Here is a 26224-nt window from a genome sequence, read left to right on the forward strand (position 1 = left end):
AGGTAATTGAAACAGTAATCAAGTCTCTGAAAAAATAAAAACCAAGGGCCAGATGATTTTACTGGTAAGTTCTACCAAACCTTCAAAGAGGAAATAGTACCTATCCTTTTCAAGTTCTTCAAAAAATTGAAGAGGGTATGCTCCCAAACACATGTTATAAGGCCAATATCACTCTGATACCAAAAGCAGGCAAAGACATTACATGAAAAGAAAACAACGGTCAAATATCCCCGATGAGAAGTGCAAAATTCTCAACAAATTTTTAGCAAACTATGTTCAGCCATACATTGACAGAATCATATATTATGAAAAGGTGGGATTTATTCCAGGCAGGCAAGGATTGTTCAACATAAGCAAATCAATCAATACAATTCACTATACCAACAAAAGGAAAGACAAAAATCACATCAATATATGCAGAGAAGGTATCTGACAATATTCATCATCCATTTATGCTTAAAAACTCTTAGTAAAATGGGGATAGAAGGAACAAACCTTAACATGTAAGGGTCATAATGCCAAACCTACAGCTAGCATTATACAGAATGGTGAGACTGAAAGCTTTCCTCTAAGATCAGGTACATGACAAAGATGTCCACTGTCACCAGTACTGTTCAACATAGTATTGGAATTCCTAGCAACATAATCAGATGAGCAAAATAAAAAAAAATCCAAATTGGAAAAAGACGAAGTAAAACCACCACTATTTGCAGTTGACATGAAAACTAAAGACTCCACTAAAAACTACTACAAACAATAAATCAGTATAGTAAAGTGGCAGGTTACAAGTCAACATACAAAAGACCGTTGCATTGCTATATGCAAATAAAGAACTGAAAGAAAAAGAAATCAAGAAAACAATCCTACCTACATTAGCAAATCTACCAAAAGAGGTAAAAAAAAAACCTATTCAATTTAAACTATAAGATATCGTAAAAGAAGTAGAAGACATAAAGAAAAAGAAAAAATAGTCCATGATCATAGAAGAAATAATATTGTTAAAAATGTACATCTTACCCAAAGCAAAATAAAGATTCAATCAATCCCTATCAAAGTTTCAATGAAATTCTTCAAAGGAATAGAACAAATTTTATTGAAATTTATATGGAACCAAAAAATATACTGAATAGCCAAAGCTATCTTGACAAAAAATAAGAGGAACACAGGTATCACATTCCCAGACTTCAAGCTATACTACAAAGCTATAGTAATAAAAACAGTATAGTATTGGAATAAAAATGGACACAACGACCAATGGAATAGAAATGAGAAAACAAACAAACCCACGTTTATGTGGAAAGTGAATCTACGACAAAGGAGTCATGAGTGTGTAATGGAGAAAGGAAAGTCTCAACATATGGTGCTGGGAAAACTGGACAGCCTCATGAAGAAAAATCAAACTAGCTATTCTCTTACATTACACACAAAAAAACTCAAAATGGATTAAAGACTTGGATGTCTTTACCATCCAGATTGGAAACCAGAGAGTATACAAAGAACAGACAAAACACTACACAACACTGCCTTCAGGGATGTATTTGGGGGCTTGACCCATTGGCAAGGAAAACAAAAGCAAAAGTAAATGAATGAGACTGCATCAAGCTAAATAGCTTCTTCATGGTGAAAGAAACTATCATTAAAACAAAAAGACATGAATTTATCTTTTTTGATTGCTGGATAATATTCCACTGTGTATATATACCACATCTTCTTGATCCAGTCATCTATTTTTGGGCATTTGGGTTGTTTCCAGGTTTTACCTATTGTAAATAGTGCTGCAATAAACACAGGGGTACAGGTGTTCTTTTGAATCAATGTTTTTGTGTCCTTTGGGTAGATCCCTAGTAGTGGAACTCATGCCATTCACAGCAACATGGCTGGAGCTAGAAGAAATTATGCCCAGTGAAATAAGCCAGAAGAAACAGGAATATATGGGAACCAAATAAGACATCAGTGTAAAAAAATAATAATAACAGTACAAAATACAACAAAGCAAAAACAGACAATTATAAACCAGAGACATACTGCAGGGGAGGAGGAGGGAGAGGAATCAGAAGGAAGGAGGGAGGAGCACAGGGGACTGTGATGATGGTGCACGGGTGCCACGGGGAAGGAAATTCTATGGGGACTCAATCTGAGCGGGTGGGGGGAAGCAAATATTGTTTAAAAAAATAAAAATAAATAAATAAATAGATATAAAGAACAAAAAGACACCCAATTGAATGGGAGAATATATTTGCATGTCATACATTTGACAAGATGCTAATCTTCAAGATATATAAATAACTCATACAACTCAACAGTTTTCAACAAAAGAAAAATAAAGAGCACTATTGAAAAATGAGCAGAAGAGCTAAGTAGACACTTCTCTAAAGAAGACATACAGACAACTAATAGGTACATGAAAAATGTTCAACATCACTTATTATCATCAGGGAACTGCAAATCAAAATCAGAATGAGGTACCACCTCACTCCAGTGAGAATGGTTCTTATCAAAAAACCCAGAAACAACAAATATTGGTAAGGGTGTGGAGAAAATCCTCATACACTGTTGGTAGGGTTAAGCAATTCCACTCTTAGGTATATACCTAAGAAGTATATAAAATCATTAATTCAAAGGGATATATGCACTCCTCTGTTCATTGCAGCCTATTTACAATAGCCAAGTTATGGAAACATCCCAAATGCCATTGAAAGCAGTAGATTAAGAAGATGTGGAATGTATACACAATGGAATATAACTCAGTTGTAAACATAAGCTCTTGCCATTTGTGACAACATGGATGTAACTGGAGGGGATAATACTAAATGAAATAAGTCAGAAGGAGAAAGACAAACACTAGATGATTTCACTAACATGTGAAATACAGAGAAAAATATACAAAGGAACTGACAAAACCAAACCAAAACAAACCCTAGAAATATGATTTCAGAATTGAAGCTACTAGAGGTGGGAGGAGGCTAGGGGGGTGGGAAGAAAATGGGGCAGGAACCCAATGACCTAGGGTACAGGATAATCGGTGCACGAATGTGAGGCTGGTGTGGCAACATACATCTGAGGAAGTGTGAGCCCATTCCCCTATATGATGCACAGTGTTGTGAACCGATGTTATCTCAAAAAAAAAAAAAAATTAAAATGACCAGAAAAAAGGCAAACACACAACAAAAGAAAGGATACCTTACAACAAATAAGTGACTAAACAATCATTGGAATCCCATAAAAATTAGTACTTTTATAAGTACTTGTATAAAAATGTCTTTCTCTTTAGCTCCTCTGCAGCAGTTGATTCTTTAGTAGTATTATGGATTCACTGACCATAGACTAGGTTGCTAGATGCTCCAAGGACCCCTTTCTTTGTTCTTGTGAAGAAAAAAAAACCCACTTGCTTCTTACTAGAGGGGAAGGAGGTATGTGAGGGTCTAAGTGATGATCATTTATAGTTCTCATGTGGTTTTGGGTGAAGTGCAACAAGAGCTTCAAAACTTGCTGTATATATAGAAATGGACAGTGATTGGAAGATGGAAGAAATGAAGGGTAAAAGAAAGTTTTGTTAGGATTTGCTTTGGTGATTGATTTCTGTTAGTTCTAGAAAAGTAAACCAGAAATGAAGGAAAGTAGGAAATTGTTAGCACTAGAGATGAATGATAATTTCTGGCCTCCCTGGTGGCGCAGCAGGTTGAGCGCAGTGCTGTGAAGCTGTCCACAGCCTCTGCAGTGCTGGTTGGATTCCTGGCCAGCCAGAGAGATTCCCACATGGCGCAGCAGACCTCTCCTGTCAAAACTGCTGCTCCCCTCAGCAGTGTTTTCGGTCGTCTGTCTGTTCTACTACCCACTCTGTCTCTGGTGAATTCTCTCACCCTCCTGTGCCTCTGGCCTATACCCCAGTTCTTGTATAAATAAATAAATCTTTAAAAAAAATAGTTCAGTAAGGAAAAAAAAAAGATTTTAAAAAAGAAATGAATGATAATTTTTTAGTGATTGAGAAAGTGATAATTATTTATATCATATTATTGATACATGTATATATAATATATAAACATATCACAGTATATAAACATCAAATTAACCTGCTGTACACCTTAAAATAGACAAATAATTGCATAGAAGAGAATAGGAAAGAAATAAATCTCAATACCTATGGGAACAAATCTATGTGGGATGCTATTTGTACCACCAGAAAAGAATAATTAATGAGTGGGCTATGTAGAAGAAATATATTGGAACTCTCACTCATAGCATGAATATAAATAAATTCCAGATGTATTAAAAACCTAGGGTTTTACCTCCAATAGCCAAAGCTCTTTTGACTAAAAAGAAGAATAGAGGTATCAAATTCCCAAACTTCAAACTATACTACAAAACCATAGCAATTAAAACAGTTTGGTATTGGAACAAAAAGACACACAGCCCAATGGTATCAAATGGAAAATCCGGAAATAAAGCTGCACATATATGGACAACTAATCTCTGAGAAAGAAGTAAAGATTATGCAATGGAAAAAGGACAGTTTGTTCAATGAATGATGCTGGGAAAACTGAACTACCACAGGCGAAAGAATGTTTGTTTGTTTTTTTTTTTTTTTTTTTTTTTTGTTTATACATGCACTGGGTACAGTCAGAAGCGCGGGAGGGTGAGAGAATTCACCAGAGCCAGAGCGGGGAGCAGAGCAGGCAGAAGGACCGAAGCACACTGCTGAGGGGAGCAGCGGGCGGCAGGAGAGGTCTGCGCGCCATGTGGGACCCTCCTCCAGTGGCCGGGGAGCAGCCGGGGATCGAACCGGCGCTGCAGAGGCCGCCGGCAGCTTCGCAACCCAGCGCTCAACCGCTGCTCCCCGAAAGAATGAAACTAGACTGCTACCTTACACCATGCACAAAAACCAACTCAAAATGGATAAAAGAATTGAACATAGTATCTGAAACCATATTATATATATAAGAAAATACAGGCAAAACACTAGATGACATATATCTCAGTAACACCTTTAAAGACTCATCCCCCAAAGCAAAGGAAATAAAAGGAAAAATAAACAGCTGGGACTAAAAAACTAAAAACTAAAGAACTTCTGTACAACAAAACAGACATTAACCAAAACAAAGAGACACCCTACTGATTGGAAGAAAATTTTTGCACTCCATACAACTGATAAAGGACTAATCACAGAGATCTACAAAGGGCTCACATGACTGAACAAAAACAAAGTAAACAATCCAGTCAAAAAATGTACATAAGAGCTAACATACACTCCTCCAAAGAGGAAATGCAAATGGCCAACAGGCATATGAAAATGTTTAACATCAGTTATCATCAAGGAAATGCATATCAAAACCACAATGAGATACCACTTACACCGGTGAGAATGGCACACATATTAAAAAAATTAGCAACAACAAATGTTGGTGAGGATGTGGAGAAAAATGAACTCTCCTGCACTGCTGGTGGGAGTGCAAACTGGTCCAACCACTATGAAAAACTGTGTAGGTTTCTCACACTACTAAAAATGGAGGTACCATATGATATAGTAATTCCATTCTTAGGAATCTATCCAAAGAACACAAAAACATTAATTCAAAAGGATCCTGTACCCCTATGTTTATTACAGCACTATTTACAATAGATAAATGATGGAAACCACCCAAATGCCCAAAAATAGATGACTGGATCACGAAGATGTGGTATATATACAATGGAATATTACTCAGCAATCAAAAAAGATAAGCTCATGCCATTTGCAGCAACCTGGATGGAGCTGGAAGGGATTATGTTCAATGAATTAAGTCAGAAGGAAAAAGAAAAATATTATATGTTTTCACTTATAGGAGGACTATAGGGGAAGTTGCTGCAGGAGGCCTTGATGCCCCAGCCAGATAAGACACAGGAAGGTAAAGGGCCTCACACCATGGGGCTGAAGATCTAACATTCCTTCATTTTTTGTTCTTGGCCATAAAAAGAGAAAAATTTATCAGAAAAGTACATTAGGCAATAAATTATATGTATCAGTAGACTGCAAGAAATTGGCATGGAAAATTACCTGTTTAGATATTAGTTATTAAACAATTTGGCCCCCTTGACAATGGGAGATGATTTATTGTACATATCTGACAAGCACACCAGCACAACTATTATAGTAAGTCCTTCTTTTGCTTTTTTAGAAGTTCCTTTTATTTAGAAGTTTCTTAGGAAAGTTTTTAAATGAAGTTAACTGTGAAGTTTGTAGGTGGAAAAAGTTCTGATAGCTGAGTAGCAGCTGTTCTCTGGCTGAAGGCCATGTGAATAAAATAGTCTTTTGATGCTGAGGCTTTAGCTGATAGGGATGCACTGGTGGCTATCCACTGTCTTAGATAATTGTCTAGCTGAAAAAATAAGTTTTAGTGTTAGGTCTGGTTTTTTATCTATTAATCTTGAAGGCAACCGTCTAGCTGGGACCCGTAGGAGCCAGTAGTCCATGGGAGTAAAATACACTAATTGTTTCTGCTTTACACATGACAATGTATTTTTTTTTTCTGCTTACTAAAAATGAATAAATAAAGACCTGCTGAGTCTCTTGGCAGAAGATACTAGCACCTCATCCAAGTGTTAGTGTCTCTCCTCACTACCTCATCCCCTTCCCTCAGCCCTTAAGTTTCAGCCCCTTACAGGTCGTGGAGGCCTTCTCATCCTTTCAGGAACCCCTGACACGACATTTTGCCGGAGGCTGGTCCCCGGCAGGAAACAAATAAAGCATCAGGAAAAAAATAAATAAATAACCAAAATTAACAGGCAACTATAAGTCAGAGATAGTCTGCAGGGGAGGGGGAGGGAAAGGGATCCTAACAGGGGAGGGGAGAGCACAAGGGACTATAGTGATGAGGCACAGGTGAACTGATGGTGGGAATTTTATGGGGACTACACCTGAGAGAAAACAAATATTGTGCAAAAATGAACAATGAGGTAAAATATATATAAATAAATACATTTTTTAAAACATAGGGGCTGGCAGCGGGAGGCAAAAAAATAGAACTTTATTAAATTGCCTCGTACTTGTAAAATTTAAAAAAAAAAAAAGCCCTGCGGTTTTAAACATTTTTTTTTAACCAAAGAACTCAGTATAAAATAAAAAGACACACGTTGACTGCTGTGAAAGCCATACTGGCTTTGTTCCTGCGTCCTGTTCTCGGTCCCCGCAGCCACCTGCAAGGGGCTCCTCCTCCTCAGCCCCGCGGCCCCGAGTCCCCACAGTCCCCAGCTCTCGCCTTCCCCGTGCCCCGCAGCGGGTCGCGGTGCCGCCGGGCCAGGCCAGGCGCGGCGGGGGACCCGGCTCCGCGGCCAGCACCCAGGCCTGAGACGAGAAGCCGGAGAGGCGGAGAGGGAAGAGGCCCCGCTAATGGGGCTGCTAACAGGAAAACGGGGCGCAGGAGGACGAGGACAGGGAGGAGGAGATCGAGGAGGCGTGAGGCAGTCACGAGGACAGCGCGGGAACGAAGACAAGGCAAGCGAGGTGTCCGCGCCCACCCCAGCCGCGCCTCCGCGCCTCCCCGCCCCCTCGGCGCGGCCACCTGCACTCAGCCCGCGGAAACCGCAGCGGAGAATTTGCGGCAGGGGGAAAAAGAACCAAAACTTCTTAGACCCCGCTTTAAAAAGAAAAAAACAAACTTTAAAAGTACTTGTAGTGCCAGGATGGCACAGAGCAGGATGGCTATGATCCAGCAGGGGGGTAAAGGAGAGTCCTGGAGCCCTCTGGCTTTCTCAGGCTTTTATTTATTGAGCTTCACATGTAGAGCAGCAACCAGGTGCACGGCAGGCAGGATTCCGGGGCCCAGGAAGCCTCCAAGCCCCCAAGCCCCGGGCAAGTCCTCACGATGGACGTCTCTGGCTTTCTCCCCTTCTATCTCCTGCCTCCTTCTTGCCTCTTCTCTCTGCTGCTTCTGCAGAATATAGCTCAATACTCCTCCCTCGGCCCACCGAAGTAAATAACACAACAATGTAACAACTGCTGGCGCCCCACCAGGCAGGGAAATCCTACTGGGAGGGCAGAAAAGCCTGAAAACCATTTACCCTACAGTACTTTTCAAAGATAATTTGTATTTTTTATTTACATCTTCTGTTTTTGCGCATGGTGTTAGGTAGGGGTCAGCCATTTCTAATGATCTTGGACGACCAAATCAGCATTTGGAGCTTCTCTGCCCTACTTCTGACTTGTGGTGAGCTGTGTTCATTATAATCTCAAAGGAGGAAAAAAAGACTTGTAAAAAGGCAGAACAACAACAGCAAAATCACCTTATTCCGAGCACTTCAGCAACTTTTTGGTGTATGTACTTAATGTATTATAAGTAGTTTGTATGAGAAAATTAAGGTAAATGTTTTCTCTTTTTGATTTATGAAATTGCTGGGTTTCTTTGTTAGGGTCCAAAGACGTGGCTGTGTAACACTCTGGGCAATAATAAACAGGATTGTATTTTGCTGAATCGTAACAAAAAAATACATGTCAAAAAATAAAAATTATGTATGACAGTGGATGAATCATCAACTGCAGATTGCAGCTACATTACAATACAGGTAGCACGACCTAATAATAAAGAGGAAAATGTCTTATAAATTTATAAAAAAAAGTTCGACGTCAAACAGTAAATGGGCAAAGGTTGAATAGATAACCTGGTAAATATTCAGAAGCACACCCAGTGCAAATGTTTGGTGATCATGTGGCTAGCTAAATGTCAAATTGTTTACTACTGAATTTGAAGAAGCAACTGATTTTCTTTGTAATGGGCAAACTCTAGCACAATGGGAGTCACTGAACAGATGGTTACAGCTAGTAAAGTCGACTTGGAGGAACTAGAGCAGCACTATGAAGCTTTAAGAATCCTTAACCAATTTAGTTAAGTTTTTCTTTTGATTATTCACAAGTGTGATATATGATTGTTATTTATGTATAAAGTTTAAAAGATTTTGAAAAGTTAAAACACGAATTGATTTAAAAAAATTATGTTGTAGCTTATTCAGCAGTTTTTCCTTTCCTGAACAGTACCCAAAGTATTGGAGTATTTACAATTGCGGGCATCCTAATGTGCTGAAATATAACAATAATTTAAATTAACACAAGATAGCATGATGTGGCAACAGATTGGATATATGAATCTGATTTTTCCACCACATACTTTCCAAAAATTTTACAAATTTTTACTCTTGATTTTCACCCCCAAGTAATAACTATAATCTTAACATGTGAACTTCCTTTGTTACTCGGAGAACGTTCTGATCCTTTAGAGGCTTGATTTTAAGTGTTAAGGTCAGAGTAGATGTTAGTCCTAACATCTACTTTTGACCCACTACTTTTAAGTGATGATTTTTCTGAGTCCTCTGCATGAAAAGACTAGAGAATGTAGATCTTTATGGAGTTCTCTGTACAGAGTTGTATCCTACTCTCTGGTTCTCTGTTGTGTGAAATACAACCACTCTGGCCTCTCTCAACTCCCAACTCTGTGTCCCCCACTCAGGGAGACTGCCAGGCTCCACATACACATGCCTTCCTGCGCTGCAGCTCAAAAACCCCCTTTAAAGAGTGAACTGAGAGTGAACCACTCACCTTGCTTATTCCCCCTTTCTCAGAGATTATGAACCTGCAAAGCCTGATGTTCAGAGTCTGAGAATTGTTGTTCCATAGATATTGTTCCCTTTTTTGGTTGTGTGAGGTCAGAGGGTTAATTTGGTCTTTGTTTTTCCACTTTACCTGGGAGGGCAGATCCACTCATATGACCTTTGAAGGTAGAAAATGGCAGAAGTTCTCTGACACCAATTTCCTGGTCCCTGGATTCTAACCACTGTGGTTTTGTTCTGAATTTAATAAACGAATGACCCTACACTTCCCGTCACCACTGTGATTCACTTGTGACCATCCTGTATATTAATCATGCTTTCTTTGTTTGTGTTCTGTATTTTATGATGCTCTGACATCTTCAGGCTCTTTGTAAGGACAGAAATGGGCACAGTGCAGATTCTCTATGACCCGAGCAGACAGAGTAAAGGAGTAGTCCTGGAGCCCTCAATGACTTTTCAGGCTTTTATTGGGATTTACCAGGTACACAGCAGGCAGGGGTCCTGGGGGGCTAGGAGGCTGGCAGGCCTCCCAGCCCCCAGCAAGTCTTCACGCTATCTCCGGCCTTCTCTCTGCTTCTCTTGTGGTTCTTCCGTTTGATCTGCTGGCGTCCCCGTGATGCTGCCCTTATAAGCTCAGTCTCTCAGCCCAGGTGTACCCACTTAACACATGCCCACACCCTATTCCAGGTGCCCGCCATCAGGCATGCATTCAGGATCACAGATCCATCATCAATCCTAATGGCGGGAGGGCAGAAAAGCCTGATACTTTACCCTACAATCCACCACTCCCTCAGGGTTTTCTGCCATAGTCTATAGCAGTCTATATACAAGTCATATATGTTTCTCTTGGCAATATGAACACTGTAGTCATGGCCCACGAAAGCAAATGAAATATATCACAATAGAACAAAATACAATAGAACACAAATAAGTCCAGGCAGGGCACCAACCTAGTGGCAAAAGACAAGATTATTGGCACCCAGTAGGTGATCCACTAAATCTGCTGCTGAAGGCACGCTCATACGAGGGGGAACCACCACACACCGCATCCACCCCCAGGACGCACTCTCTCTGGGACTGGCGATTCTATACTGTTGGAGGGAATCGCCAACCCTCAGGGTTTCTGTCTGTGGTCGCTCCAACCCTGGGCTTTCATAGCCACTAATGCAACATGCAGACCCTGCACGCAGGCCAACTATAGGGTAAGGAAAAATGTCAGGCTTTTCTGCCCTTCCGCCATCAGGATAGATGATGGATCCTTGCGGTCCTGAATGCATGCCTGATGGCGGGCACCTGGAGTAGGGTGTGGGCCTAGGTAGATGGGATTCACCTGGGCTGAGACTGGGCTTTTAAGGGCAGCGTCACAGGGACGCCAGCAGAAGCCAAGAACGAACAGAAGCCGAGAGAGAAGCAGAGAAGGCCAGAGAGCCCAGATAGAGTAAAGACTTGCTGGGGGCTTGGAGGCCTGCCAGCCTCCCTGCCCCCCCAGCACCCCTGCCTGCCGTGTACCTGGTAATCCCAATAAAAGACCTGCAAAAAACCACTGAGGACTCTGACTCCTCCTTTACCCGATCTGCTGGATCCTAGAAAACCTGCACTGTGCCCAGTCCTGTCCCTACAACAACCCATTGCACAAGGGTCAGGGATCCGTGGATACAAGCTCCACATGCGGCCTCTCTTGGGTCCCCTCTTCGGCTGTGGGCTCCACCACCAACCACGTTCCCCACCCATCTTCCAAGGACAGATTCCTCAACTCCTCATCCTCACTCAACGGTGAGCAGGGCATTACCCACCTGTGATGTTAAGAGACTCACTGGTCTTTAGCGTACTTAGTGTTTAACAGCCACTCAGGGCTTCTCAATCTTAGCACCAGCTTTTGCCTTCTCAGTTGGCTTTTCTCCTCTGCCTGGCTGCAGAGAACTTGGCAAGGGCTTCCTCCCTCAGTCAACTGTGGGCTCTTCTACCAAGGCCCACTGGCCATGCCTTCATTTTTATCTCCTGGTGTTTACAAATAATACCATGTACTTCCAGGGTCCCCAAAACGTAACAACCTGCCAAGGTTCCTCCGCCTTCTGGCGGGATTGTCAGTCCAAATGCATTAGTCCCAAGTCCATAGGCTTCTTCCTTGTGTCAGCACTGGTAAGCTCTGAATCGTGGTCCTTTCTTCCCCAATGATTCTGTCTGCCTCAGGGGTTGTGGGCTGGTCCTCGCAGGCTGTCTCCTCCTCCAGACGAGGTCTCCTTCCGTAGCTCCCAGACCTTATCTACCTCCTGTGCCACCATGACACCTCCAGCATTGTCACAGGCTCTCGGTCTGCTACTCCACAGTCCCTCCTGAGGTCTTCAGCAGGCTCCATACCCGTTTGCATGGATCATTCTGCTGACTACGCCAAATGTAAGGGCAGGAATGGGCACGGTGCAGATTCTCTATGACCCGAGCAGACGGAGTAAAGGAGGAGTCCTGGAGCCCTCAGTGGCTTTTCAGGCTTTTATTGGGATTTACCAGGTACACAGCAGGCAGGGGTGCTGGGGGGCCGGGAGGCTGGCAGGCTTCCCAGCCCCCAGCAAGTCTTCACTCTATCTGGGCTCTCCGGCCTTCTCTCTGCTTCTCTTGTATTCTTCCGTTTGTTCTGCTGGCGTCCCCGTGATGCCACCCTTATAAGCTCAGTCTCTCAGCCCAGGTGTACCCACTTACGCATGCCCACACACTACTCCAGGTGCCCACCATCAGGCATGCATTCAGGACCACAGATCCATCATCAATCCTAATGGCAGGAGGGTAGAGAAGCCTGATACTTTACTTACCCTACACTCTTGCTGGCTGGGGAGAGGGCTGCCCATCCTAGGGCTAGTGAATTCCTCTCATCAGCCCATCTAAATCCCATGTCCCTAACCACTCCCTTCATGTAGCCTTCATACAACAAATGAACATTCCCCCCGCCCTTAATTACCCCAGAGTCAGGTGCTAAACAACTGGAGATCACCCTTATAGCACACAGTCAGCAGGAATTGTTCAAATTACGCACTCCAAAAGGTTTTCCTTTCCTGGAGAAATCACAGTAAAAACTTACACCCACGCTTCCCCTCAGTCCTTGGTGCCACCCTCACATGGCCCTGCATGTCACTGTGTGCCCTCTTCTTTTGGAAAGCCTAATAAGCTCTTCTTTCAAAAGCAGTTGTCTCTGTTCTGTCATCTTACTATGACCAATTAATTCCTGGTATAAATTAACATTCTGGGAGTCACTTCTAAGTGCTTAGCTTTCACTCTTTTCCTCTCTTCCTTTCAACAATTTTGTGGTACCCTATTACTGCTGCATAAAATTCCTTTGCTGTTTTCTCTTCACTGACTTTCTCAGGCAGCTCATGAGGGAGAATCTATGAGAAAAACTTTCACATTGTTCAAAGCTATAATCCATAGTAATATTGAGTCACATGTTTAAAATTAAATGAGAGTGGGGAACTGAGTCTTCTTGTAGAATGGAGGACATAAAAGTGCTCTTGGTAGAAGGCCTACCTGGTCATAGACTATGAAGAACAATACTTTCCATGAAGTGAACTCGGGTCCTGCATAGTCAAGGGCACAGATGAGGCCACATTTCATTTTCTGGGTTAGGTAAGAGACCACTAATCCTTCATCCTGACCCTGGTGTTCAACAGGACAGGGAATTTGGCTTCTTTAATGTGTAAAACTTCTTAGTTTAGCTGTGATTTTCATGACACCTGTGTTTTGGCGGCAAACCTGTGGTGAAAAAAGCAATCCCACGATTTTTTTCTTTATCCAGTCATATGTAGTTGTTTACTTAGGTTGCTTCTATGACTTGGCTATTGCAGATAATGCTTCTATGAATATAGGAGTGAACAAATCTTTTCATATTGGAATTTTCGTGTTCATTAGGCAAATACCTAGCAGTGGGATTGTTGGATCATGTAGTGTATCAATTTTTATTTTTTTAATGTATCTCCATACTGAAGCTTCACCAAATTACAGTCTAATCAGAAATAAGTGTGTTAATTGTTCCTATTATCTAGTAATTGCTAGAAATGTGAGAACTATTGAGCAGTATGGCCAATAAAATGTTCTCTTACTGTCAAGAATTCTCATCTTTTTAATTTTAACTTTTTAATTTTCTTAATCATGGATCATCTTTGTATAGTTATTGTTCCCCTTGGGTGTGGCCCTCCCACCAAAATTGTACCCACATTCACCACCCTTTTTCCCTGTGTTTCTCTCCCCCACCCCATCACTCCAACTCTGCCCTTGATGATCAAAGGTCAACTCAGGAAATTTGTCCCTTTTCTGCAAACTTGTTCTTTTCCCGGACAGGGTCCTGCGATCCAGAACTGTAGCAGACCAAGCTGCTCTGATCCCCAGGAGCAGCTGGGAGGTAGGAAGCAAGGCAGAGCACTTCAGGAAGTGCATGGAGTTTTTCTCCAGACTCCTTGATGTTGGAACTTCCCAAGGTATAGGAGACTGTCACCTTTTCTCCAGATCCATGTGGGCTCTGGGTTCTGTGCCTCCTCAATCACACTGATTGTCCCATCCATTTCGATGACTGTCACATGATGCTGCTCTAAGTCTTATAATTCTGGTGTTGGGAACCCAACTCCCTGCCACTGTCAGTGGAGAAGTTCCTCAGTGGGGCCAGACTCCAACAAGTTGTTGGTTCAGCTCTTCTTGTTTCCTTTCATGGTTTCCAGTCCTGCCCTGGGTCCCCAGTAATATCTCCAACGTTTTCCTCCCCCAATTGGAAAAGGAGGAAGCCTCACTCATGTTGCACACATCTCTGGAGCAAAGGTTTGGTTCCCCAGCCCTGGGAGATAGTGTGGATGGAGCTGATGTGATAGGTTGCCACACCAGCTCGTCCCACAGTCTTACCTCTCATGGTTCCGATCATGCTCTGTTTGTGTCCACCCCAGATGAGGACTGTGTCCAGGCCTTTGATTTGTCCCTCTCATCTCTTAGAGGTCTACAGTGAGAGTCCCTGAATTATGGATGCTTTGCACTGGTCTTATTGAAGTGAGGATTAGCTCAGAGGGGTCACCTGGCCTGCAGCTGAGGCTGGGTCCTCCTGCCCAGGACCAGATGCACTGGGGTGCCCCACTCCTACCTTTGGCCTGACTGGGACTCTCATTAGCTTCTTATTGAAGAGTTAGAAGAAGTAGCTATCTAACATGCAAGGTTCATGTGGTACTCATTATGAGATTGTTTCAATACTTTTTGATATCTTCATGAATATGTGATTTTAAAACAATCTGAGCTATTCTGAGGGATACATAGTCTCACTGCCTTGGACCTGCTTGATGATTGCAGTCAGTATTGTGCGGCACAGAGTGAGACAGGCTGTATATGGAGAGCACAGAGAGATAAGCCAGATTTTAAAAGATTCATTCGATCCCTATACTTTTCCTCACAAAAAAAATCATCACACAGAACATTTATCTTCAGTTTACATGATTCTTTCTCTAGACTTTGAGCTTCTATCTCTCTGCTCTTTCTAATCTGTGTTAGCAGAGCACTTTGTATGTATTAGACATAGATTGGTTATTTAAAAAACATTTAAAGTGTAACAAAAAGAAATCTTGCTTAAATAGATTTATATTCTAAAATGCCTACATCTTTGAATTGATTTCTTCACTATGAAAAAAAGATTAGGGTTTCCCTGGTGGCCTAGAGGTTAAGTCTCAGTACTATCACTGCTACATTCTGAGTTCAATCCCCAGCCAGGGAGCTGACCCACATGGTGTAGCAGACCTCTCCTGTCTTGCCTGCTGCTTCGCTTAGCAGAGTATTTCAGTAGATTTGCCTGTTCTGCTTCCCACTGTGTCTTTGGTGTATCCTCTCACCGCACACCTCTGGCCTGCACCCCAGTTGTTCTGTGCAAAAAAAGAAAAAAAAAGGAAAAAGAAAAAGGAAGATTATTTTTCAAACTCATTAATTTTTTGGAACTTTTCTCTATCTTGAATCTAAAAATCCACGCCTTTTATTAATTCTGGAAAATCCTCAGCAATTATTTCTTCAAATATTTCCCCTTCTTATTATGTTAGTCTCCTAATGAAATTGTTATTGAACATATATTACATTTTATTTTATTCTTTGTATTTCTTATTTTCCCAAATTCAACAGCTCTTTATTTCTGTATAGTATCATAGGAAAGTTTTTCAGATCTCTTATTTTAAAAACATTTTTAAATTGTTTTCTCTATTAGTTGCTTGACCCACACATTGGGTTTTTAAATACAGTGACACATTTTTTATATCTAGAAACTTACTATCTAATAAAAAATATGCATTTTTTGTTTATTTATACAAGAACTGGGGTACAGGCCAGATGCGTGGGAGGGTGAGAGGATTCACCAGAGACAGAGGGGGGAGCAGAACAGGCAGACTGACGAAATACACTGCTGAGGGGAGCAGTGGGCGAGACAGGAGAGGTCTGCAGCGCCATGTGGGACCCTCGCTGGCTAGCCAGGATTGAACCGGTGCTGCAGAGGCTTTGGACAGCTTCACAGCATGGCGCTAACTGCCTGCACCACCAGGAGAGGCCCTGCATGTTATTTTTGATAGTGTTTATTTTTTCTAGTATTATTTTTATATCTTTAAGCTTCTAAAATATGGTTTCCTGCATGTGTGATTTCTTGAGGGCTATTGCCTTTGTTTGCCAACTTGATGATTTATTTCTTCCTGTGTTCTGTGGTCTCGTATTAGGAAAAAGTTTATATGTGGGAATCCTTTGCCACTTGTATTGCATGTTCTCTTGAGAACAACTTTGTTTTGAATTTCACAAAATATTACAGAGGTATTATAAACTTGGAATCATCTTTCAATTTAGTTTACTGTATTGTTTGTTCCAGGGTAACACAAGTAGAATATTTATTAATTCCAACCTCAGACTTGTAAGTAATAATTCTCAGAGTGAGAAACAAACAAGTAAATATTCACTTAATATGCAGACAGACACGTTCCCTCTCCTGTAAAATTGGGAGGATTTTTTTCTAGTACATTCTTTCCCTGAGATGAGAGTCTAGCAGAAGCTTCAGTCACTCTCATCTTATTTACCTGGTCACAAGGACTTATTTCCTGATTAAAGTAGCACTAGCCACACACCTAGGGAACACATATAATACCTTGCATGTCCAAATGTCAGTTCCTGTTTGCTTCTCTGTCTTTCCAACTCTTCTTTTTTCCTAAGGTACTTCATATACATTTTTAAAAAGTAAAGGAAAATTTGTTATCTTTCACAATTTGTTTCATGTTTTTCTCATTTCTTTCCTTGAATAAACTGTGCTATTGGCCACACCTCCTAATCAATTACAAATATCTATGGAGGTGTGTCTCCCCTCTGCTTAAGGAACACAGATGTCTCCCTCAGCACAGGATCCCTGACTCCACGTCCCCTCATCTAAGCACCAGGAATGGTACCAGGTGCTTCTGTTTCCTCCCCCACTGAAAGAACCCACGTGGATTCCTCTGAAGTTGGGTTGCCCCATATTTCCTTAGACTCTGGGCATCCACAATTCTGTTCACTGCTGCACAGAGAGGAAAGGCAGTTGTCATGTAGTTGTCAGCCCTGTGTCTAACCCCAGCTCTCCACCTTCTCGTGGTGAAACAACGGGCTGCTGGCTTGACCAAGCTCGGGTCAATGTTCTCATCTATAGAAGAGAATAATTGTACCTGCTCTCCAGGTACTGGCCTCCACCTGGACTTAATACTTTGGTACTGTCAACCTTCTCCAAAAGTATGACCCTAAACTAATCCATCTCAAGTTTCCTTATCAGCCCCAGTGAGAAAGCTGCCAGACTGGACACCCCTTGTCTTTTTTGTATATGGAACATCTTATCTCAAGCTTCTTTGAGTTTATATCTCTATTCCCTTTTTTCCTGTATTGGAATCACCTCCCTTTAGCCCTGCTGGTCCGGGTGGTGGTGGTGGTGGTGGGGGCTCATCTGTCATGAGTCAGTGACTCTCACCATCTCCAGTCCCTCTCTCTAACCTGAGGACTCTCCTCCCATTTCCAGCCTGGACCCCAGGTCTTTCTTACCCCAGTGAAGGATGATGTCCTGGTCTCTGAGACTTCTGTGCTTCACAAGAGAAGTCAGTCCAGCAGCCTGCCCAGCTGCCACTGTTAGGGGGGAAAGGAAGTCCTGTGCAAACTCCATACAGGGCTTGTGAACTCCACTCCCACTCCATCAAGACACTGGGGACTACAAATCCCATGATCCCCAAAGGGAGGTTGTGAGGACCTGAGGGCAGAGTTAAGCAGCCATTTTCTCTGTTTGTGAATATAACCCGCCATGTGAGTGGGGTCTCTCTCTCTCTCTCAGCTTGCTCTCTTGGCCAGGAAGCTCTTGGTCTTGGCTGGTTATTTGGGATTCCAGATTGACAGAACAGGTAGGACACATTTATGAACTTGTCTCCCTCTTTTTCTCCCTGAGTTATTCATTTCCTCATTTCCCTTTTCCTTGTAAATAAACCTTTGATTAACCTTTTGTGTGTGCCTGCAGTTTAAGTCCCTTTTAAGCATGCAGGTGAGGACCCACAGTCAGGCAAAATGTTTTATATCGGGGTTGCCCTGTAACACCATGTCCAGGGTGACTCAGAGGTACCATGTCCCATCTGTGTTGGGCAGCATGTCCCCTTGCTGAGTAGGCTGTTCCTGCTCACCCAGCATCCACATAGCCCACGCTGGCTTTGGGTAGAATCCTGAGACATGGCACACTAGCAGCAGGTGGTCTGATCCAGGGGTGGGGCACCTGTCAGCCTTTGGGATTTGGGAGACACACTTGCCTTCCCCCCATGTGATCTCTAGTGCATATTCCTATGAGCAAGGCACTCCTAGATTAGCTTCTAGCTTCAGTGGCCAGTGATAGTGACACTGAGATTTTCATCTCTATCCTCACATGACCTTTGGGACAGTGCCTGGTGTAGTTAGCCAGAGTGAGTTTCCCCTGATAGTACAGTATTTGGAGCAAAGGAAATACTGGTTATGTGTTCTGACTTGGGGATTCCGAAGAGGCACAAATATTTCATACCCAATGGGATCGCTAGCATTTTCTTACTATAGCCAGAGAGTGTAGGTCTAATACACAGATGGCAGTCTGCTGAGTAAGGGGTTCACAGATTAGCTTTGATGACTGGGGGAGACACCTAGTGTATGTTCTTGGCCCTTTGTCATAGATCAACTTTTCACATAGGTGTGGGTTTATTTATGGGCTCTCAGTTCTATTCTGTCTGTCTGTGTGTGTGTTCCCCCTACTCCCAGTAATAGGTTGTTTTAATTATGATGGCTTTATAGTATAAGAAATCTGGTGCAGGCAGTTGAGCGCCATGCTGTGAAGCTGTCTACAGCCTCTGCAGCGCCGGTTCGATCCCGGCCTGCCGGCGAGGGTCCCACATGGCGTGGCAGATCTCTCCTGTCTCACGCACTGCTCCCCTCAGCAGTGTATATCGTCAGTCTGCCTGTTCTGTTCCCTGCTCTGTCTTTGGTGAATCCTCTCACCCTCCCGCGCCTCTGGCCTGTACCCCGGTTCTTGTATAAATAAATAAATCTTTAAAAAAAAAAGAAGTCTGAGAGTGTAATGCCTCCATTCTTTATCTTTTTTTCAGGATTACTTTGGCTATTTGGGTTCTTTTGTGGTTCCATATCAATTTAAGTAATATTTGTTCCACATCTTTGAAGAATGCCATTGGTATTTTAATTGGGATTGCCTTGAATCTGTTAATTGCTTTGGGTAGGATGACCATTTTGATAATGTTGATTTTGCCTACCCATGAGAAGGGAATCTTTCTCCATTTCTTTGTGTCTTCTTCTGTGTTTTTTAACATTGTCTTATAATTTTCTTTTCTTTTTTTTTTTTTTAAAGATTATTTATACAAGCACTGGGTACAGTTAGAAGTGCGGGAGGGTGAGAGAATTCACCAGAGCCAGAGCGGGGAGCAGAACAGGCGGAAGGACCGAAGTACACTGCTGATGGGAGCAGTGGGCGGCAGGAGAGGTCTGCGCGCCATGTGGGACCCTCGCCTGGCGGCCAGGGATGGAATCGGCGCTACAGAGGCTGTGGGCAGCTTCGCAACCCAGTGCTCAACCGCTGTGCCACCAGGGAGGCCCTGTCTTATAATTTTCTTGTATACATCTTTTCCTCCTCAGTTTGGTTTACTCTTAAGTATTTACTTTTTGTGTGTGTGATAATAAATGGGATTACTATCTTAATTTCTTTCTCTTCTAGTTCATTGTATAGAGGAAGACAACTATTTTTTTATATTGATGATATTCCCTGCCATTTTGCTAAACTGATAGTTTTTTGACTAGTTTTTCTGTGGAGTTTTGAGGGTTCTCTATGTATATTATCATGTTGTCAGCAAATAATGATAACTTTACTTCTTCTGTACCATTTTGGATTGTTTTTATACTTTTCTTTTGTCTAATTGCTTTAACTAGTACTTCCAATACTTTGTTGATAGTAGTTGCGAGAGTGGTGTCTCCCCCAGTCATCATATTTGTCTTGCACCAGATCTTAGTGGAAAAGCTTTCAGTTCTTCACCATTGAAAATGACTATAGTTGTGGGTTTGTTGTATTTGGTTTTTATTGTTAAGATATGTTCCACTTATCCCAAGCTTTTCAAGCGTTTTCATCATACATGGATGTTGAATCTTATCAAATGCAATCTTGCATCTATTGATACAATCATATAATTTTTTACCTTTCATTTTGTTGATGTGGAGAATTAACTTGATTGATTTTTCGATGTTGAACCACACTGTGACCCTGGTGTGAATTCCACTTGGCCATCATATATGATCACTTAATGCATTGTTGAATTCAGTTTGCTAGTGTTATACTGAGGATTTTTGCATGTATTTTCATTAGGAAAAATGGTGTATAGCTTTCTTTTTGTGTGTTGTCTTTGTTTGATTTTGATTGTTTCCATTTTTTTGCTTATGACTGGTTTGTTCAGAATTTCTTCCTTATTTGGTCTCAGATGATTGTGTAATTCTAAGAAATTGTCTATCTCTTCTAGCTTGTTGAATTTGTTAGCATGTAAGTGCTTATAGTAATATCTAATTATCCTTTAAATTTCTGCAACATCTATTGTAATTTCTCCTCTTTCATTTTTGATATTTATTTATTTAAGATTTCTCCTTTAGAATACCTAAATGTGTCTTACCTTTTTTTTAAAACTGGAAATCTTTTTTTTTTTTTTTGTAAATATGGCTGTCTCTGTCTTCTTTTGTGTTCCATTTTCTTTAGGGTTATTTTCCAGCTGTTTACCTTTAGCCTATGTTTATCTTTGAAGTTTTGTTTTGTCTCCTGGAGACAGCAGAAGGTTGCGTTCTTTTTTCCTGATCCAAGCATATATTCTGTGTATTTTAAGTGGTGAATTCAGTCCATTTACACTAGAGTGATTATTGACATTTGTGTGATATACATTTATGATGTGTGTGTATGTGTATATATGTATGCATATATACATGTATGTGTGTATCTATGGATATGTGAAAGTGTTTTACTGTGTTTGTCCCTAGTTTATGTGGTCTAATCATTTTTCTTTTTCAGTTCTTTGTGTATGTTCCTCTCTTCAATTTAGATACAAAAGCCCCTGTCAGTATATCTTGGGGGGGGGCGGGAATCTACTGATTGAAAACTCCTTCAATTTCTGTTTGAGAAAGCCTTTATACCTCCTATCTGAAGGGCAGCATTGCAGGATAGAGAATTTTTGACTGGCAGATTTTGTCATTGGGTATTAAGGATGCATTATTCTATTTTCTCCTTGTCAAAAATGTTTCTTCAGAGAAGTCCAATGTCAGCCTGATTTGGGGAACCTTTATAGGTTATCTGATTTTTGCTTCTATATGTCTTGGTGTAGTTCTTATTTTTAAAGGCACCCCAAGTTCTTTGAGCTTCCTGTATTTGTACATTTATCCCCTTCTCTAGGTTTGGAAAGTGTACCACTATTATTTCTTTAAATACTTTTCTGTTCCTTTCTCTCTTTTTCCCTTTAGTATACCCGTTATTCTTATTTTGACTTTTCTCATGGAATCATAAGTTTTGGAGTGTCTCTTCATTTTTAACTTTGTTTCTCTCTTTGCTTCTCTAGCCAGATTCTTTGTATATTCACATCTTCAAACACACTGATTCAGTCATTCCCTTTGGCCTACTTTCATAGGGTAGGCAGCTGGCACGGTCTCAAGGGACATCCTGAGACAGTTCTGGCTCCTCCTTTGGTGGTGGTCCAGAGCTATTTTTCCATTTCTCTGAACACTTTTCTTTTAAAAAAAAAATATTTTATTTATATATTTTTTTACATCATTGTTCAATTTTTTTTAAAATAATAAATTTTATTTTTATATTCCCCCATACAACTGCACATGCCCCATTCTGACCCCAATCCCTCCCCTCCCGGCCCCTACCCCCCAAAAAGTGTCTCTGGTTCATAGTTTTTTGTTGATTTTGATTTTCACTTTCTTATAGTTATTCATTTTCCTGATCCTTTATTTAAGTTTTCTAGATTCCTGCTATGAGTGAGACCATCCGGTATTTTTCTTTTTCTTTTTGGCTTATTTCGCTGAGCATGATCCCTTCCAGCGCCATCCATGTTGCTGCAAATTGCATGTGTTTATCTTTTTTGAATGCTGAGTAATATTCCATGGTATATATGTACCACATCTTCTTGATCCAGTCATCTATTTTGGGGCATTTGGGCTGTTTCCAAAGCTTAGCTATTGTAAATAGTGCTGCTATAAACATAGGGGTGCAGGTGTTCTTTGGAATTGATGTTTCTGTGTCCTTTGGGTAAATACCTAGGAGTGGAATTGCTGGATCCTATGGAAGCTCTATGTTTAGTAGGTCCAGAAATCTCCACACAGCTCTCCATAGTGGTTGGACCAGTTTGCATTCCCACCAACAGTGCAGGAGAGTTCCTTTTTCTCCACAACCTCGCCAACATTTGTTGTTGCTAGTTTTTTTAATATGTGCCATTCTCACTGGTGTAAGATGGTATCTCATGGTAGTTTTGATTTGCATTTCCCTGATTGCAAGTGATGTTGAACATTTTTTCATATGCCTGTTGGCCATTTGCATTTCCTCTTCAGAGAAGTTTCTTTTTAGCTCTTCTGCCCATTTTTTGACTGGGTTATTTTCTTTGTTGTTGTTGAGTCTCATCAGCTCTTTGCAGATTTTTGTGATCAGTCCTTTATCATTAGTGTTGGGTGCAAAAATGTTCTCCCAGTTGGTGGGGTTTCTCTTTGTTTTTGTTATTGTCTCTTTTGCTGTGCAGAAGCTCTTTAATTTGATGTAGTCCCAGCTGTTTATCTTTGCCTTCACTATCACTGCTTTGGGTGATGTGTCTGTAAAGATGTCTTTGATATGCAAATCACGTAGTGTTTCACCTATATTTCCTTCTATGTATTTTATGGTTTCAGGTCTTATGTCTAGTTCTTTAATCCATTTTGAGTTGATTTTTGTGTATGGTGTGAGGTAGTGGTCAAGCTTCATTCTTTTGCATGTAGCAACCCAGTTTTCCCAGCACCATTTATTGAACAAACTTTCTTTGCTCCAACATCATTGCTCAATTTTAAACAATGTTTGCTTTTCCCCCACCCCCAGGTGTAGTCCCCATAGAATTTCTTTCACCAATGCACCCGTGCACCATCACCACAGCCCCCTCTGCTGCTCCCTCTCTCCTTCTGATCCCTCTCCCTCCTCCTCCCCTGCAGGATGTCTTTGGTTTATAATTGCCTGTTTGTTTTTGGTTTGTTTTGTATTGTTATTATTTTTCCCCCTGATGTCTTATTTGTTTCCCCTATATTCCTCCTATAAGTGAAACCATCCGAAATTTTTCTTTTTCCTTCTGACTTATTTCACTGAGCATAATTCCTTTTAGCTCCATCCATGTTGCCATGAATTGCATGAGTTTATCTCTTTTGATTGCTGAATAGTATTCCATTGTCTATATATACCATATCTTCTTGATCCAGTCATCTATTTTTGGGTATTTGGGTTGTTTCCAGGTTTTACCTATTATAAATAGTGCTGCAATAAACCTAGGGGTACAGGTATTTTTTTAAACTCGGTATCTTTTTTTAAAGATTTATTTATTTATACAAGAACTGGGGTACAGGTCAGAGACATGGGAGGGTGAGAATTCACCAGAGACAGAGTGGGGAGCAGAACAAACAGATTGACTGAAAAACACTGCTGAGGGGAGCAGCGGGCGAAACAGGAGAGGTCTGCCACACCATGTGGGTATCTCCCTGGCCAGCTGGGAATGGAACCCGCGCTGCAGAGCCTGCAGACAGCTTCACCATGTGGTGCTCAACCCGCTGCGCCACTGGGGAGGCCCTACAACTATTTTTTTTTTAATCACCTTTTCTATGATTTTCCCATCTCTGTGAATTTCTTTATCATGGCAATTTTGAGCTCTGTATATTATAGGAAGACAAGATTTTCCATGTCTTTGTGGTTGGATTATGGACAGTTGTTTTCTCTTTGTGGTGACATATTCTCTTGAGATCTAAGGGTGGTTTTTTTTTTTTTTTTTTACTGCCTATTTTGCTACTTTAGATTTCCCTAGTTTTTAAGCATCTGTAGCAGTACCAACAAGATCTGTACCACTTCTATTTTTCCAGCTGGTGGCTCTTTAATTTTTGTGATTTTAGATTTTTGGCCTTTCCCACCTTCTATAAATTCAGACAACTGATCTTGCAGCCACTGATTCATGGAGTGGAGGTAGGGCCTGGAGGGATCCAGTCACTGGTGCAGATTTGCTTTCGAGTATGGCCTGACTCATACCTGTAGCACCATTGATATAATTTCTCTATGGTTTCCAGGCCTGAGTCTCAGCAGACAATGCACTGTCAGTGTGTTTCACAGATCAGTGGCAGTCCTGTGGAATGAAGAACAGCATCAAACTCCAGTGCACTGTCCTTTTCACTGGGGACCCTATCTGCTGACACTATCCCAGCTTCTCCACATAGTTTTCCCCTGACTTCTTGAGGGGTATTGTATCCCTTCATGCTCCTCAGCTCTCTCCTCTCTATGGTTTCCAGTCAAGACACAGCACCACAGTTTGTATGGAAGCACCCCATCCCTAACCACAGCATCCAGTTTGAGAAGACAGTCTAATAGGTCACACTAACACACCATCATATAATTACTTCAGCAGAATCAGCAAACACGTGTTTATTATTGTCCACTAGTTTTGTATAAGCATTTTACTTATCAAATTATGTATAGGTCCAATATTTGTTTTTGTCATTCAGACTTGCTGAACTACACATAACTCCTTCAAACTTACTCCATTTTACTTAAAATGGCTACATTTAATATTTTATTATACCTGAAGAGTCCATGAGGACTCTGAGGTTAGGAGGGAGGGCAGAGGAAAGAAATGACAAGGGACTATAGGAGATGATGAGGAGGAGGAGAATTTGAAGACAATTAAGCCAGCAGGTGGGAGTGTGGATTTATTTATCAATGAAAACATCTGTAAAAATTGTAAAAGTTAAGATGTACAACGAAATATAAATAAAAGCATATAAAGAAAAAAGTTTGAACAGGCCTGTTTAGTTTTTCTGCATTTTAAATTTTTCAAGCATTGAAATCCTTCAGATGTACAAAAAAACCTGTTCTTTTTATGAATAACAAAAATCCAGACCATATACATTTAGTAGTTAAAGTTATCTGAGATAAAACATTCTTTCCATTTTTTTATTGAACCATGGAGTTAGAGCAGCTCTCACATATTGAGGATCAGAAAACCAGCACTCAGAGAGGTGATGATTTATCCATAGTCTCAACATCAGTCCCTCTTGGGGAAAAGTCAGCCTGAACACCCATTCTTCCCAGGGATGTGATGTGATAAATCTCCTAGATAACAATGTCTGTCACTTCTTGATTATCTTTACTTTCCAAAAAGATTTCTACATGCCATTTTGTTCACTACCCATAACAGTTGTGAGAGATCATTATGCTTAATAAATAAAGGAGAAGTCCAGATGAGAGAGAAAACATGTGACTCTGAGGGTCACATGGTAGTGACTGGGGATTGTTCTAGAATTGTTGTGTTTTAACTGCAGCATCTTTACTTTTCTCACAGCTGCATGGTGAGCTTGCACCTCCTACTCTGAGGAGGTGGTTAAGTGAAATGCCTATCGTCATTTCTTTTAACTTTGGGAGTTTATAATCCTAGCTTTCACAATTCAAGAAAAGAATAGGAATTTCTGGGGTGGGAGTGCATTTTGATTAGAATCAAAGAATCACAGGTGATTTGACTAAAAACAGCCACAAGTATGATTGGCTGTAGAATCATTAAGTTATCAGCAGCCCAATTATCATGAGGGCTTTGCGGGTATTCCCACCCCACAATTATCTTCCCAGGGAGAGCAATAATGGGAACTACTAGCTGAATTCAAAGTTGTCTCAATCTCTGTACTATATTTTGATTGGTTTTGATCACCATAATGTTGATTTATTTCATTCTCTTTTTTACTTCTGGCATCACTTTTGATTATCTCTATTGCTCCTAGCATTTCTGTTATGTTGGCTAGCTTGATTAATATTTTGAAATAAAACTTTCCCATTGGTCTCCAGACTACTTTTCATTTGATGATACTGATTTATGTGACCACACACATATATCACTGTCTGAAATTAGAT

General features: G+C 41.1%; 1 pseudogene; it reads right to left on the reverse strand.

Annotated features, from left to right (window-relative positions):
• Positions 1 to 13246: 13246 nt before the first annotated feature.
• LOC119236827 (antigen-presenting glycoprotein CD1d-like) lies at positions 13247 to 21765 on the reverse strand (annotated as a pseudogene).
• Between the last annotated feature and the right edge of the window lie 4459 nt (positions 21766 to 26224).

The sequence above is a fragment of the Talpa occidentalis genome, unplaced genomic scaffold (assembly GCF_014898055.3).
Source record: "Talpa occidentalis isolate TD23 unplaced genomic scaffold, MPIMG_talOcc4v2.1 talOcc4.9, whole genome shotgun sequence".
In the NCBI taxonomy this organism is placed as follows: Eukaryota; Metazoa; Chordata; class Mammalia; order Eulipotyphla; family Talpidae; genus Talpa; species Talpa occidentalis.